At 39.6% G+C, this 15,126-nt stretch overlaps 1 protein-coding gene across 2 annotated transcripts in view; it reads left to right on the top strand.

Moving 5' to 3' along the window:
- The first annotated feature begins 4,780 nt into the window (after positions 1–4,780).
- EXOC2 (exocyst complex component 2) overlaps positions 4,781–15,126 on the top strand; it is a 126,499-nt gene continuing 116,153 nt past the window's right edge. Inside the window, exon 1 of one of the 2 annotated variants that reach the window (XM_021544771.3) lies at positions 4,781–4,842. The gene's annotated coding sequence lies outside the window, so the exon portion shown is untranslated. Of the gene's footprint in view, positions 4,843–5,190; positions 5,554–15,126 lie in introns of those variants that run through there. The other variant, XM_085571326.1, reaches the window with a different exon arrangement.

The raw sequence follows: 15,126 nt of genomic DNA on the forward strand, positions 1-15,126 counted from the left end.
AATAAAAGGAAGTGGGACCAATAAGGCAAAGAAAGGTTGTGCAGTGATTATAGATTTGTTAGGGCAGTTGAGGACGTGCTGGGCTTTTTGGCTCTGCTCCTGATTCTGCTGCCATGGCTTTGGCAGGTTACTGATTTCTAGTTCAGAAGACACGATATGGTCATGGAAGCAGCCCTCTTAATTTCAAACAGGCTTTAGGTTATGTACACACAGGAAAATAGAAGATGGTGAGTTATAAATCAGATAGGTTCCTTTTTTGGCAATTGTGAAGCAAACCATCTGTATGCATTACAAGATGGACAAATAATGATGACCATGGATTTGTCAAGAACAAATCCTATTAAACCAGTAAGACCTCCTTTTAAAATAAGGTAATAGGTGTTACACAAAGGAGAGAAGTATTAAAAATTCATATATCTTCATTTTAGTAAGGTTGTAGACAATGTTTCTTGTGAATATGCAAAGACAATATGGTCCAAATTGAAAGCTCCATGGTGTAAGAAAAGGCAAGACTATTTCTGAGGAAGAGTTAGCAAAATGGGGTCATTATCAAAAGGAGAGATGTATTGAAAGAGGTTTCTCAAGGTATCTGATACTCTTTATAAACATCCAAAGAATGGAGTAGAGACTAAGCTTGATACATTTGAAGAGGACATGAAAAAGAGAGCAAATAAAAGAGTGTTAGAGAACAGAATTAGAATTCAAAGGGAATTTGACAAAGTGGTTATGAGGAGATTTTTTTTAAGAAAAATACAAAAGATGGTATTCAATAGGTGCAATAGACATAGCATCATCAGTTCCCCAGATACAGGATGGGGAAAAGTAAACAGGATTATAGTTGCCTGGAAAAAATGTAGAGTGAATCACAGGCTAAGCACGAGTCATCACTGTTATGCTGTTGTAAAAAGGAAAATGGGATTGAAACAGGGAAACAGCCTGCAAAATAGGCAAAGCAATTATTTTGCTCTGCTACCCCATGGTACAGCTTAAATTTTAGTGGTTTGGGGTAGGTTTTTTTTTTAAGTTTTTCATCTGAATCATGCTTGGCTTGGGGAATTGTGCTTCCAGAATGACACTGGGTGTCTTCAGAGGAGTGCAGGGGAGTTCAAGCTTGATTACCAGTCTAGACAACATTAAATATCAGGCTATTAATGGGACAGTTTGTAATAGTGAGGCAAAGAAGATACAGGGTCTTTAAATATGGAAAAGACAGCTACAGGGAGGAAGCAAAGAGTCTGTTCTCCAGGCCAGGAAAGACAGACTTTTCACTAACGGACTTAAATTCCGGTAGGGGACCTATTTAGAACATACATTAGAAAAAAAGACCTCTAGTGATAAGGGTAGAGAAACACTGGGAAAAATTGCCTGAGGAGATGGCAAAAGCACCACACTGAGAAGCCTTTAAGAACAAGATTTAAAAAGCAGTTATGTTGCAACAAAAGATCATGTCTTGGGGCATGGAAAATAACAGGAAAGGGGGATTTCTTAAGGTCATTTTCAACCTTATGCTTCTTAGGATTTTCCTGTTCCTCAGATTTCCCTGGTTATAATATTCACCTCACAAATTTAAACAAGAGTAGGAGAAGGTCTGGTTTGGATGTTCACATGTCAAAAAAATTTAGGCAACAGCTGTAAGCTTGAAGGCATTCAGAAAACAGTTCTGGAAAGGCACTTATACAGTGCAGAATCAAAGTTAATCCATACAGTTTGTTAAGAGAAGGTGAAGGAGTAAATCTGCTGCATTTCACAAACATCTTCAAAAGGAAGATATTTCTGTTAACAAGAAGCAGGCTTGCAATGGACAGATGCTGCAGCTAGATGAATTTACCTTTTCAAACAACATTTATATTTCAATCAAGTTTTTTTTACACATTAAGGTAGTGTGGTACATGTTAGCATAACCACTGAGAAATCTTCAAAAGTGCAATGATGGATTGGCCATTTCTCAAAAATAAATAAATAACAAATTTTATTCTTTGAAATAAAATGAAGATGCCTTTTTAAAAAAAACAGCTACAGAAAGACCTTGCTGTGGGAATGGCTGGAGGAAATTCTACAGCTTTCAATATTCAGGTTAGACAAGATGATCATAATAATCTCTTTGGCTTTCAAATCTGTTTACCTAACTTTGTAGAGAGATATAATGTTTACAGATCACTGTCAAATCTGCAGAAATGGATTAGAAAAAGGCATGAATGAGCAATTACTCTTGTGACCTCTATGAGGTATAACACTTACTATTTACCAGGTCATTACATTACAAATTGTCACTTCTTTCCTCAGTTTTAACTGCATAGATTAATCTCTTTAACAGCATCTGGAGTTCCATAGAGTAATATATTTATATTAGCAGCATTATATATGACAGCAAATATATACTATATATTATGGTATATACATCATAAGTTATATATATATGACAGATATATATTTTTTTTAACCACACTAATTTTCTTCCTTTTGTTCCAAAGAGATACGCGGGGTAGTGTTTCTTTTCTCCAGAGGGTCACATCTGCAGTCAGTCACTGTCAGCTTTGTTCTGGTGTCACTGAAGGGGTAGGTGATGGTCACTAAACATCAGCTGGGGAAACCACCCACAGCAGATTCAACAAAGTGCACCACACAGGAAGTTCTGCATTGACAGTATTATCCAGGGCCCTATAGATCATATGATTCCTGCATGCTGCTTGTGGAAATAGGAGGATTTGCCTGTGTGGATGCCAGTGAAGAAGGTACACAAGTCATTTATAAGGCTTCTGTTCTTGCAGGAGTTGTGCTGTTCTGACAAATTCCCAAGGACCATGATCTGCATAAAAATACTGCTGAGAAGCCTTTTAGAAATAGCAGCTTAAAATCTCTAAAGGCTGGGTGATATTTTCACAAGCAAAAGATCTGTCAGCTTGTCCTCACTTGGGGGCTTAACACTGGAGAGGTTGACACTTTTCAAGTTCATGTTCCCTCTTAATGATTCACCTATTTAGGGTCTTTTCACTTACAACAGAGGTGAATATTCGATCAAATCTGTAACCGAACTATAGTTTGGCACTGAAATTTATCACTTGAACTAAATCTAAACTCATGGTTGTTTATTACAAAACCTTCTGGGTACATAGTTCCCTTTATGGACTCCCACAAAAGTCAATGGGCTTTTTGGGCACAGGTGTCCCCTCTCAGAGGGCACTGGGCTGGGGCCCAGGTATGCAGTGTGCTGGGTGGGGCCTTCTGAATCCACCAAACCTCTCAAAGAGTGGTTTTCTTTGGCACATCTGATGACAGGCATTCAATGAGAAAATTCAAACAAGCTGTCATGGAGGAAAAATACAATTTTGAATTGGGTGGCAAACGGTTGCACTTTTTTTTAATATTTTATTTCTCTCTTTTCTTGGAGAACCAAGGAGCTCTTTTTATGTATTGGATCTCAGCAGAAAACTGCAGTAACTAGTTATAACTGTGGAAACTTATAGAAAAGACAGGTACCATCTGCTTTTGTTTTTCCCCAGAAAGATATTGCATAATGTTTTACAGAGAAGAGGAAAGAGTCAGAAATGCATTGCTTATTCATAATATGACATATTCCAGTCTGCTAATTTAACCTGAGCACCTTTAACCTATGAAAGCAAAGTTAGGAAGTGTGTGGGGTGTGGCCACACATTTTTTTTTATGGTGCTTTTTATGGTGCTTTAAGGTTTTATGAAAGGTAATTTGCCTTCCTATTAGTGTCCTGCTTTGGCCTGGTTTGGCATAACTAGGAATGGAGTCTTCCTTGCTGGTTTGTTTTTTTTTTGTTGTTGTTTTTTTTTTCTTTCATTGCTTTTCCTCTCCTTCCCAGTAACCTTTTTGTTTGAATGTGGCTTTTGCAACCAAATACTGAAGAATACCAACAAAGAGTGAAAAAGGAAATCTCCTGAGTCTTTCCATAAGGAAATGAACTTGTGTTCAGAATTCCCATAGGCAGCCTGTGGTTTTGGAAAGAAACATTTTTACTGGTTTATCATGAAAGGAGGACAGATTTATGTCACCTGGGGCTGACAGCACTGCTTGAGTATTTGTGCCTGGGCTTTTGCCCCCCACCCATCCTTCTGCACCTCCCCTCACAGAATCACAGAATGGTTGGGGTTGGAAGGGACCTCTGGAGACCGTCCAGTCCAAGCCCCCTGCAAGGCAGGGTCACCTGGAGCAGGTGACACGGGAACATGTCCAGGTGGGTTTGGAATGTCTCCAGGGAGGGAGACTCCACGACCTCCCTGGGCAGCCTCCCTCACACCTCAGGCTGGGAGTCCCAACACTACTGCTGGGGCGAGTCTCTGCCTATAGGCGCAGTGCTTGGGGGTGGTTTTATTATAATTTATTACTTTTGTTCACAGAATCACAGAATCTGCTGAGCTGGAAGGGACCCATAAGGATCACCGAGTCCAACTCCTGGCCCTGCACAGCGCCGTCCCCAGAGTCGCCCCACGCGCCTGAGAGCATTGTCCAAACGCTTCTTGAGCTCTCTCAGGGTCCTGTCGCTGTTGTCACTGCCACAGTCAAGACTGTTATAATTAAATATGTTTTTTCTTCCCTTGCTCCTCATCCACGGGAGAACCGACCCCCATTTTCTCCGGGGGCCCTCAGGAGCCCCGCGCAGGGCCGGGACTGAGGGGGGGAGGCGGGCAGGGGGCGGGGCCTGCCGGGGGCGCGGCTCCCGCCGGGGCGCGGCTCGGGCCCGGCGGCCTCCCCCGCCCGCCTCGGTGGCTCGGCGCTCCCTCGATGCGCTCGGGCGGCGGCTGGCGGCGCCTGCGGGCGCGGGGCGCTGCCGGGAGCGGGGCGGCCGCAGGTGCCGGATGCGAGCGGCGGCGGGCGGTGAGTGACCGGCCCCGGCCCCGGCCCCGGCCCTGCCCCGGCCCCGGCCCCGGCCCCGGCCCTGCCCCGGCCCCCGGCGGGCGCTGCGGGGCAGCTCCGGCCCCTTCCCTTTCCTTCCCCCCCCCCGCCTCCCCGGGGCGGAGGCTGCCCCCCTCCCTTCGGTCTCCCCCCGCCTTCCGCTCCCCGGGCGGGGTCGAGCGTCGCGTCCCCGCCCCGGCCCCGTGGGGACGGAGCTGTCGGCGACGGCTCTGGCGGCTCAGGGGGCGTCGCTGGGCTCCGGCCGGCTCCCCCCCCCGGTGCCTTCCCGGCTGCAGCAGCTCTTGCTCCTCCCCAGCCCCCTGCCGGGGCGCTGTCGGCAGGGCGGGGGGTTCCTGCCACCGGCGGCACTCGGTGTCCTGCCGGGTGACGCTCCCGGGCGAGGCCGGGCCCGGGCCGGGGAGCCCTTCCCAGCGCTGGTGGCACTGTCCCGGCCCCAGGGCCGGCAGCAGCGGCTCCGTGGCCTTTGCCTGTGTCTCGTGTGTCTGACAGCGGCCCGGGGGAGCGCCGGGCTGCACGGGCTGAGCCAGAGCTGCGCCAAGTCCCAGAGTCCATTCGGTTGGAAAAGACTTCCGACATCGTCCCGTCCGACCCGTGTGAAATGATGGGGTCGTTTGGCTCAGTGAAGTGTGGGTGTGCTGGGTGGGGGAGAGAGGAAATGAGCAGGGTAGAGAGGTGAGTCAAAGCTGGTTACTTGCAGGACTTGTTGAAAAGCTGGTTATTTTCAGGACTGATTTTATGTTTTGTCTTAGTTTTTTTTCTTTTTTGGCTTCGCATTTAGTTATGCCATCAAGTTTCAGATATAGCTGCCCAAAATGAATGAGTACCTAGGCAAATGCAATACGAAAAAACAGGGTAAGGAGTGTGGGAGGAATCGAAATAACATGCTGGTTGAGAGATGGTTGCTTTCATTCTTCTGTCTGGAGAGATTACGCTTCTCTGAGACTTGGATTTTTTTTTTTTTTCAACTTCCTACACAGTGCTACATTTCTGCCTCATTTGGACTACCTTGCAGTCCAGAAGCGTCCATGAGCTGGGTGACCAAACATCTTTCCTCCTTGCCTCTTCTATTATCCTAATTAGGAACCTGAAAATGATCTCTTAGCAAGGTGCAGATGTCTGAAATTTGGGATGATCTTGTTCCCAGAGGAGAGTTTACCATTCTGCACAGTTCTACTGTTTTTTTAAATAGTCTTCCTTCTGCAATTTCTTCACTTATTGCAGGTTAACAGCTTCTAACCATAGACTCAAAAGCTCTGAGTCAAAAGCCAGTAAAATATTAAGCCATCCTAGCTCTGACAGAACATCAGATTAAACCTAAACTACAAATATTCATTGTTTAAAATGTAGTTAGAATCATAATCACGCTTCAGTTTTCCAGGTTTTCTGATCATTCTTATAACAAGTAAACAGTCTTCTTTCTCCTTTAGTGATCTCTTTGCGTTTCACTGTTATAAACATTTTCTTTGTTTTTGCTTTTGATGTTTTTGTTTTGCTTATGGTGAAGTTGTCAGAACAGTTAAAGGACTGTAAATAAACAAACTTGTGGCTTAGAAAAACAGGTCTGATTTCTTCCTTTACATTTTGCTCACCTGAAGCAGGAATGCACTATAAATCTTATTTCCCTATTTTTATCGTATCTTATCCCAGCTTGCACTGACCTAGCAACAAGCAGCAAGAGGCATATCTTGTTGCTGATTTCTTTCCTATGGATAGCTTAGTGCTTGTGGTTTATGCCCACTCTTTGGACAACTGTTTTTATTTAGATGAAATGTCTGTTGTCTGCAAGGTCCTTTAAAACAGATGCAGTTATTTTCATTATACTGGTTGGACTTATCTGAGTGAAAATTATTTTAAGTTGTAATGGTAAGGGTGGTTTTCTCTATGGAAAACATATTTTAGGATGTGTCAGAGGTGAAGCAATTTAATTAAAAGATTGTTATCCATCAGACTTATGCTGGCTTTAAAAAAAAAAATATAAAGTTGTCTTGTATTTTTCTGGTCTTCATTCAATAAATGAAAATGTTTTTATGGACTTGATGGTTTGTGGTTGTTTTTAATGCTCTAATTGCTTTTCATATTTTAGAGCTAAGCAGGTCTAGGTTAATGAAATTCCAAATGAATTAAAAAAAAAAAAAAAGTAAAGTTCTAAGTCATGAACAGTAAAAGAAATCTAAAATGGTAGGATTTCTTGTGAGAGTGAGCATGGGTTTTATGCCAGCTGTTGAGAGCATTTGAGGCAAAACTGGACAGTAAAGATATGAAAATCTGTAATTTGCCAGTTGTTGTCCTGAGGTCCTATTAGAAAGAAACTGTATCCACTAATACAGTCCATTCTTTATTATGCTGCTTTTCCCAGAGAAGCTGGACTAAAGCAAAATAAGTAGGTTGACTAGAAAGGCAGAGGCCACTGACCTCATTTATTAATCAAAACTTTCAGATATGTTATGTTGAACCATACTTAATCAATTTCTTTCAATGCAGTGGTATATTTAGCTGTAAATTCAGTAAGTCTTAATCGCTGTACTTGAAATTAAACTTATCAGTTTTGAGTTATTTTAATTCTGTTTATTCTGCAATTTTCGGCTTTCCAACTGCACTTAAAAAAAAAAAAAGCAAGAATGAAAAGATAAAAGTATTTCTCTTGATAGGATGGTGACAGAAGAATGAATATAAAATGTGTTCTTAAAACATAGATTCTGACAACTATGGAAAATATCCATGAAATAATATATAGTTAGAGTTTTGTACACCAGGACAAAAGCTGTGGAGCATATGCAGACACTACCTGCATGTATTTTGAATGCCTGTAGGTCACTATTTATTTATACAAACAGGCAAATGAAACCTTCTGCAGGAGAAGTCAGAAGGACTTCATTTTATAGTCAGGGACTGGAAAATAGTACTCAGAGGACTGTAGATGTTACAGTGAATTTATTTTCTGTGTGAGTTTTTCAGACAGAGTGGAACCTACTGCTATACTTGAAGCCAGCTGAAGGTTCAAAATCTGAAAACAGCTGAATTAGTATCTTTTAGCAGAAGTCAGATGTTAGCTCTTCAGCTTAACTTTGACCTTCTGTCTTGGACCACCTACATTCTGTAAATCTGGGCTGTGCAACATTGTCTTTCAAATTACTTCTCCCAGAGGAGAAATATGGTGTTTGGTAATGGAGGGAATCTTGTTTGTAAAGGTGCTTGGAAGATGAGGGATGATGAGACGGCACATGCACTGCGCAGTCACGTCAGATTTATGTTTCATCTTTTGTGCTGAACATGAAAGAAAAGGTCTGTGTTTACAGCTTGCAAAGTCTGACTTCAAAAATCTGACTGATAAAAATTTTTGTACTTTATTCTGAAAATTATTTTAGGGAATTTCAATCAGCATTTCAGTTCAAAAGCATGTGGCGTATTCTCCCAGTGTTGAAAGTTATAAGGAGAAGGGAGGGGCAGCAGGGAGAAAAAATAATTTTTGTGATATCCTGGAGCAAAAATAACCCTCCAAACCCCCCTGAAGCAACTTCCCTAGAAACCAACTAATGACAGAAATGCTTGCAAATAGTTATTGTGTGATTGCCGTGTTACAGGCATGCATAGGGAAAGGTAAGATACGTATTTAGTATTTTAAACAACACCAGGTCATACACCTCACCCTGCTGGGTAAATTCTTTGTGCTTTATATATTATTTTGGAAGTATTTAGTGATTTTTCTCCAAAAAGAGCTTGGTCTGTGGAGCCTTTTCTTCACAATGGACATTACTAATCTGCAGAAAGTATGGTCAGCATTTTCATTAGAAAATACTGCAATTATGCCTGGTGATGAGTGTGAAAGCCCACATTTCCTTTCTAATTTTATTTGCTTTGTTTTTAAGGAAAACATAGTTTCTGAGACACCAAGTCCTTATTGGATCTGGTTTTCTCTTGACCTTAACGGAACTGCAGATTCCCAGATTTTCAGTTTTATTCTCAAAGACAGGGTTTAGGCTATATTGTGCAGAAATCAGTGGGGTCTCTGGCAGTGTAAAAGTGTCTGTGGTTCAGATTACAGTGTAAATCAAGGATTTTAAGGTATATTTAGACTTGGGTTTTTTTTTTTCCTTTGACATTGTTGATAACCCAAAAGCGATGTACCCCATATTTGGAAGTTCATCAAAAAACCTGCATTAGTTAAAGATTTAGGCTATGCTAAGTAAAAGTTCCTTTTAAAATAGTCACTTTTGTGTTGAGAACAAACTAAACTGTTTGTTTTTTTTTTTTTTTTGTGATACTCATAAAATGTCTCAATTAAAAAAGCAATTACTTTCTGTTTTCTGTTTGAGAATTCTGTGAGTCTTGTGACATTTCAAATCTCACAGTGGCTTTAACAGGTATACCTTGGTTCTTGCTGGAAAACTTTACATTGGATTTTTGGCAAAAAATTAAGAAGCTATGTATATAGCAGATGAGTTCTTTGCATGTTTCCTTAGCAGAGAAGGCAAAGGAGATTGTGTTTTTCACAAGACAACCTCACTACTCTCTAAGCGTGATCGCTCCATACAGGAGATAGGATTTTAGGGGGATGAGTGAAAATGAAGACTGGTAAGGCAAAAAGAGGCTTTTGTTAGAAAAATACCTGTGCACACAAGCTGTCAGGGAAGTAATTGAGTGTGTGTTGGACCATGTGAATTGAGAAAAATGCTGTAGCCTATGGCTTGAGTACATTCCTGAGCAAAGGCCAGAACGAGGTGTTGGGGAGAGAACATTAAAAATACTAGAATCTTGGTAACACAAGTGTATGTCTCATCTTTGAAATATTTTTGAAACAAAAGGAATGGCCAAAATAGTCACACAGTAAGTGAGTGTTGCAGTCTTACCTACAAGCAACCAAGTTAAAACTTTACCATGTGAACTGTATAATTACAGTGGTTATACAGTGTTTTTATAAAGAATATTGTATATAGTTACAGGGCTTAGAAAAAAAAATCTATGGTGTCTTGTTTCTTTTCTCTCGAAAAAAATTCATCCCTTTGGGATTCATTTAGTTTATTTTTCTGAACTTCTGGATCTTTCTGAATGCATTCGCATAAACATATTTGAAAGATTTTGATGCTTGAAGTATTGTTTTCAGATTTCTGCCTGTGAATAACATAAGATCAAGGGATAATGAGGTATTAAGATTTTTTACCGTTTTCCTATTAATTAAATGATGTACAAAAATTTAATCATAAGTTTAGAACAAAAGGGGGTTGAATGGCTTAACTGGAAAAGAGTAGGATATTGACTTCTGGATGAAGCAAACATTGTTGAATGTTGGAGGTAAAAGCAGATGTAGGATGATGTGCTTTGTGAGAATTTAGAAATTAATGGGAGATTTATGGCCATCTGTGATACAGTTTTGTATAAAGCTGAGATGTTTATATATAGATGTTTAGGACTTTCCTTTACAATGTTGCTAGATTATAGTGATGTGTCACTTAGTAAATACGGAAGCTTTTAACAAGTAGATGAATTAATTTCTGGGGAGTTGCAATATAATTTATAATGAAAGTAGCAGAAATTCTGGGCAAAAACATCTGTGTTCAAACTTTCTTTAATTGTATTTTATTCTATGCTGTTGACCTTTTCTAGGCAAGCCAGTATGACCAAAGTAGACAATCAGAACACTTAAATTGGTTTGATTTGAGTCTTGGTAATGAATAGATGCTGTTACATTGAATACATCAGCAAAAGCGTTCATTCAAGAACTGGCATAACGCAGTATATTGACCTAATTAATCAATTGGGGGAATAAATTGTTTTCAATGTAAATGTACAGAGCTTTGAAGCTTAACATTTTTCAAAACGTATTTGGTGAGGTGAATTTTTTTCTTCCTCAAGGTTTTCACAAACACAAATATATTCATCCAAGTTTATAAGGCTGTTACTGATATTTGGATTATTGCAGTTGTGATGGTTTAGTTTAGTAGTGACACTTGGAGATTATCATTGTCACTTAAGTAAAAAGATTTTGAACTGAGGTGAAAATGTGACTGTGGTTCTGGGCTGTCCAGATGTGTATGTATTAAATTTGTGTTCTGGTGAGCTTGATGGGGAAGGTATGTGTGTTCATGGTAGAAGAGCAGAGGAAAGGAAATCTTTTTTTAAAGTAGACTCAGTGAAATAGATTTTATGAGTACTCAAACATCTTATTCCGCGTGCTCTGTTTGAACAGGTGACATAATTGGCAGATGAAATGATTTCTGAGCTAAAAGAAACAAAGAACTCCCCCCCAGTTTAAAAGTCTCTGTTCATCTGTATTATAGGCTATTGTTGGTTTTAATCTATTTTTAGTGTTTTGCTATTTTTACTTCTTGCTGCTGATGAGTTACAAACTTGGTGTTATATGTTGTCTCATTAACTTCAGGTTGTTTATGGTATAGAATGCTAATGAACAAAACTTCATTTTACAATGGAATGTTTTCAGAAAAAATTCAGCTTTTTGATGTCATAATGTCATCTGTGTGGTTAATCTTTGTGGGGAATATCTCTCCCATCTCCAAATAAATAGCATTTTAGAATTCCTGATGTAAAAATAGATCAATATATAGGTATTTTTCACATCGTAACTGACAGGATGCTGTAATTTAAAATGTACAAGGAAATGAATTTATACTAGTCTAGATTATTTTTTTACATGTGATAGATAGGAGGTTAATTGATGTTAAATGGATGCTTTCTTAGCCCTTCATCAGCTACTAAACTAGTACAGGAGGAGTGCAAATCATTACTACAAAAGGCCAAGGCCAGTGTGTTTTGTTAGTGAGCTTTATAGATCTTTTTTCTTATCCCTTCCTTCTTTCCCTCCTTCCCAACCACACAGAACATAACCAGCTGTAATGATAGGAGGAGAAAGCAAGCAGCTTTTCTAAACACACACACACTCGCACTCCGGCCCCCCTCTTTCCTGCTCATACCTCAGCAGAGTGACAGCTTCTAGATGTTGCGTGCGAGTGAGTTCAGCTGGTGCTGTGTGGTCTGGGTGTGTGGTCTCCAGCTCAACCGAGAGGCTGCTAACAGGGTGGATGAGAGAGAGCAACACTGTTTACTTTAATTTATTTCGGATGCCGGAACTGTGCCCGGAGTTTCTCCCGAGCCGGGTTCCACCGTCAGCGGTGTCAGTCCCTCGCAGCTGCAGCCCAGGCTGCGGCGGGCGGTGAACTCCTCTGCCGAGGGCTCTCCCAGCATCTGCCCCGGGTCCAAGCCTTTTAATCCCTTGTGACTGAGAAATGTTAATGGCATCGCTGAGTGCTGTGATTATTTAGCTTTCACTCCGTCAAGATACATGGCCATGAAGATGTACCTTAGTGGGTTAAGGAAAGCAGGACTTCTGAGATACTGAAGGGAATCTGCAAAGATGGTTGGGTGAAAGCAAAACTGCTGCACTCGTTCCTTGTCCACCCTAAAACTAAAATACCTAGTGTACCCTTTGTGGCTGATTGGACTATTCAGGAGCCTTTTGAAAAAGCACAAGATATCATATTATGGCATTTAATACTGCAAGTCTTCTTTTTTGTTGTTTGCCCTCTCTGTCACAAAACTTGCACATCTTCCTGAACTGGAGCTGGTTTTTGGCATGTAATGCTGTAGGTTAACATGTTTGTCAGTGTTAATATTGGCTTGAATTAACATGCCAGATATGACAGGGCAAGACAAATGAGGCTTTGTTTTTTCTGTGTGACAGTGAAATTACCCACTTTTTTATGTTTGTTCATCTTTTCATTATAAGTAGCTTAGTGGTGTTATGAAGAGTTTCTTTCCCCCTAAATGTAAGATTCGTGAGCGCTTCTTGTTTAAATTGACAAGTCTTCTTTTATTATTTAAATAAACATGCATAGATTCTTAATATCACTTGGAATTTCAGCATTGTTTAGCTTATTCACTTCCCAGTCTTTTCTGGCAGGCTTGCAGGAATGGACTTTGTATTATTAATGCAGTGTTGAAGGCTGTGGCAATTCTAGGGCACTGAAGATCTCCAGAGGGGTTAATAAATGTCAGTTATTTTCACAGTGCTGCTTTTTGAATGCTTTTAATTCTTGGTTTATGTAGTTGTCTGTCTGAATTTATATTGTCGGGAAGATAAAGCACAGAAAATGTTGTAGTAGTGTTTTTCATCACTTTGTAATGGTTTTGAGTACAAACATCCAGGAAACATTTTGCTTTGTCGTTCTTCTTGGGGTCATTTGCCATGTCCCTTCACTGACTTTGTCATAGTGTGTTGTACTCAGGAGACTTTCTGGGTTTTCTAGTGAAAACAAATTATTAGATTGATGTACTAGAAGCACAAGTTTGTATAGTTTAAGGTTAAAAGGCCATCACCTACATTCTGGAATCTGAGTATTTATTGCTTATTTTAAAAAGCATGTCATAAATCTTTTCATTTAGGAATTATTTAGTGCTGTGATGTTAGTGTAACTCACTGTTTTCAGGTTGGTTTTCTTGTGTTTTTTTTTAAGTAAACAACAACATCTGAGGCATACTGTGATTTGCACATGGGTCATGCTTTACTGTTCCTGCCTTAACATTTTTTAAATTGTATTCTGTCACATATTTATGATTAAGAACAAATAAATATCTGATACCTGAAGTTTAAATGCTTTCTTGTAACTTAGGCTTTCACAATGATGACAAATTGGGTTTTTCTTCACTCCATTCTGACAGGTTTGATTCCCTTTGCTAGATGACCATGGCACTTGCATTGACCTTGAGTCTGCCTTCCTCCAAGAGAATCTTTTCAGTTCAGTGTCAAAGTATCACTGAAAACTTTAATTTAACTGAATTTTGAGTCACTGGAACCATCTTGCTATTTTGTTTTAGAAGTCAGAAACTCTGTTTTAAAAGACTTCAACTGCAATTTTTTTCCACTGGTGGAATTTGTAAGGTGGCAGCATATTGTTACTCATCTTCCAAAGTTTCATGCCTTCAAGATGTTTGTAGTTTCCCTTTGGATTTGAAATTACCTGCCAATTTTATATCCTTCAACCCTGAACTTTGTTTGTTCATGTATTTCTTATTTTAGTGGTACTTCCAGAGTGTAGTAAAATATAGAAAGTAGTTTGCTTTACAGAACAGGTATGGTAGCTCTTGGCATTTTACTTTGGTTTTCTTCTCTGTTTGCCATTGAAAGTTGAATGAGGAAACCTATGTAAGAACTCTCATTTCAAAACAACTTAAAACTGAAGGCTTACAAAACTAAAAAAAAAAAAAAAAAAAAAAAAAAAACCAAATAGACTTGTACTTTCCCTTATCCTGGCACATATTTCATTGCTTCATTATTTATTTTAAAGTGGGTTTTCTTAGGATAAAGATGGAAGATGTCCTTTCTTTAGCAAGTTTTTAATGCTCAGAATTGTCTGGAATTTTTTTTTAACCAAACCTTTGTGAGAGGACAGTTTATTTGAGAAACTGGTGTAAAGACAAAGACATTGTTTATGAAAGGCATTTTTCAAGAGGACTTTGTAGTCAGTGGTCTTTGCAGAGGTTTCTAACTCCTTGTGCTTTTATAACAAGAATTATGACAGAATAATAGAATAGTATGGGCAAGATCGTCGGAGCAGTCAATCAGATATCCACATTAAATTGGTGGGGAGATATTGTGAGGAAATTAGGTTAAAAAAAAAGGGTGGAGAGAAATAAAGAGGGAGAGAGAGAGCTCTCCTAATGTAGAAGATTGTCCATTGTTAAAAACAGTTTTGTTGAAACCTCTTCAGTGAGCCTGGCTCATGAGAGGAAAGATCTTGTATGGAAAACTGTCTTTCTGCACTCTCCTTGTCTGCATGAGAATCAGTCTTTCAGGAAAAGGGCTGTTTTAATAAAATTACTACTTTGTGTGTAATGTGTATTTTGTAAAGAACAGATTTTAGCTTTAGGGAAACATACAGAATTGCAACAAAAGCTCAGAATTAGGTGGTTGTCATGTTTTGTGAAATGAAAAAGCAATTTTTTGTCAGATTTGCCTTAAATATTTTTTAAGAAATTTAGGAACTTGCCATAGCAATATAGTGGCTAGGCTTACCAGTAAGCACCTTAGTCAAGTTAGCTATGGACATCATAAGAAAGACAGGAAATATTATAAATGAATTAAAGGCTCCCAAAAATTTACTTGATATTTATAATAATGACATATTACAAAGAGTTCCACTCTTTGAAATAAATGAAAGTAATTGCTGTTTAAAAATAATGATCATAGAGCATCTCAGTGCTGTAGTGCTTTGAAATGTGCTGAGATTTACTGTG

The sequence above is a fragment of the Lonchura striata genome, chromosome 2 (genome assembly GCF_050655825.1).
Source record: "Lonchura striata isolate lonStrDom1 chromosome 2, ASM5065582v1, whole genome shotgun sequence".
Lineage (NCBI taxonomy): Eukaryota > Metazoa > Chordata > Aves > Passeriformes > Estrildidae > Lonchura > Lonchura striata.